This window comes from Stegostoma tigrinum, chromosome 44 (assembly GCF_030684315.1).
Source record: "Stegostoma tigrinum isolate sSteTig4 chromosome 44, sSteTig4.hap1, whole genome shotgun sequence".
NCBI lineage: Eukaryota > Metazoa > Chordata > Chondrichthyes > Orectolobiformes > Stegostomatidae > Stegostoma > Stegostoma tigrinum.
This window is the reverse complement of record NC_081397.1, coordinates 13803009-13805139: the sequence shown is the minus strand read 5'-3', so window position 1 is coordinate 13805139 and position 2131 is coordinate 13803009. Positions and strand designations below refer to the sequence as shown.

General features: G+C 43.8%; 1 pseudogene; it reads left to right on the top strand.

Annotated features, from left to right (window-relative positions):
• The first annotated feature begins 822 nt into the window (after positions 1-822).
• Positions 823-1203, top strand: LOC132207216 (late histone H2B.L4-like; annotated as a pseudogene).
• Positions 1204-2131: the final 928 nt, after the last annotated feature.

The window sequence follows — 2131 nt, the reverse complement described above, 5'->3', positions numbered from 1 at the left end:
TATAATCAAGTTCTTTTGCCCACGGAAGAGGAGTCCAAATCTGGAGGGCATGGGTTTTGGATGAGAAAACTATGATTTAAAGGGAACTTAAGGTGGGCAATGTTTGCACACAGAGAGTGGTGCGGAATTGCAGTGAGCTGCCAGAGGAAGTGGAGGAGTTGAGTACAGCTACAACATTTAAAAGGCATCTGGACGGGTATATGAATAGGAAGGGCTTAGAGTGATGTGGGTCAAATGCTGGCAAATAGGACTAGATTAATTTCGGATATCTGGAAGCCATGGATGAGGTGGACCCACGAGTGTTGTACAATCGTCCACACTGCATGAATAGTGTCAGGTGGATAACTGCACTCCCATTTTCAGATCGCAGAGACTGACAGATATTCGACAAAGTTTCCCTCATTTAAAATCGAATTCTTAACACAATACAGCTTATTGTGTACTGCAGAAATTACAGAGTGAAGAAACAAAATAATGTTATACATGAAACGTTGCTGTGAGCAGAATAAATGCATTGTCGCAAATAAAACCTCTCAGGTACTGTGTTCATTAAATGGCAACAACTAGTTACATTTAAAGTGATCGGTATACAAAATTTCGTTTGTGTTTCACTTTCCGTTGCATATCCTGGCAGATCCACGTTGTGTCCCACAGTAACCAATCACAGAAAAGCTAATCACATGGTCTGAGATTCTTCAAAACTGCCCAATCATGAACCAGAGTTTCCCCCATCCCTCATTAGCATTGCTGACGTGGTCAGGCTATAAAAAGCGAGCTCCGCGCCCATTTTCCTTTATTGTGTGTCTGGAAGTGATCGTTTCTATGGCCGATGAGAAGAAAGCGCAGTAAGCCTCCAAGAAGGGCGCTAAGAAAATCATCAAGAAGGCGCCGGGGAAAGCCGGCAAGAGAAGGAAACGGTCCAGGAAAGAAAGTTACGGCATCTACATCTACAAAGTGATGAAGCAGGTTCACCCCGACACCGGCATCTCCTCCAAGGCGATGAGCATCATGAACTCGTTCGTCAACGATATTTTCGAGCGTATCGCGGGGGAGGCTTCCCGCCTGGCCCATTACAACAAGCGCAGCACCATCAGCTCCCGGGAGATCCAGACCGCGGTGCGGCTGCTGCTGCCCGGGGAGTTGGCCAAGCACGCCGTGTCGGAGGGTACAAAGGCGGTGACCAAGTACACCAGCTCCAAGTGAGACCCCACATTGTGCTGAGAAAACACATCCAAAACCCAACGGCTCTTTTCAGAGCCACCCACAACTTCGCTGAAACAGCTGAACCAACTTTTTGCAAATGATTTTCGGTATGTATTAGTAATGTCAGTCGGCTTTTTAAAAATAATGTAATTGTTTAAGAACTTGATGTGTGGTCCCTCATCTGCCCTTTATTTTAGGTTGCAGCCATACCCTGTCTCGTTTCCCTGAATCTGCAAAGAGCATAATTATCTCCAATGAATCATTTATCAACAACTTCCACTTTTTGAACCACTTTTCGTTTGTAAATGATTCTCGGTGTCTATAATTAATGTCTCTAATCTTTATCTTTGTTTACACAAACGTTCTAAACATTAACGTGCGGTCCCTGTCCCTCTGTCGGTTACTTTCGGTTGCCTTCCTACCCAGTCTCTCTTCCCTCCCTGTACAGAAAGCACATTCATCGTCACTCAGTCATTTTTTTTCAACAACTCCTGTGTTCCAGTTATTATTTACCCCTTGATCAGGAATTTCACCCCCTAGAAAGAAAACTAACTGCTCGAGTCCCATGAACAGATCTTGCAGAATACTTGTCATTTCAGGATTTCAGCTGTCGGTGAGAGGCTTTCAAAATGAGCTGAGATAAAGCCAGAGCCAGGATTGCAGTCGCAAGTGTGAAACTGTGTGTTCAAGGAGAATATGGGAGGGCAACTTCCAACTATTGTTTCAAGTTTTAACCCGTTCACCCCGAAAAACGTTGTGTAAGTTTTTATAAATACATCAGCGTGCACTTGTAATGTGCAAGTGAATTAAATTCTAAGAAAAATTAAACTGTTCAATCCTCTTTGTAAAACTTTACCCACTATGTTGAAGGGTTTTTCCAACTTGTCCCAATAGGGTATGAAGGCTGGATTCATCCGTGGTAATGAAA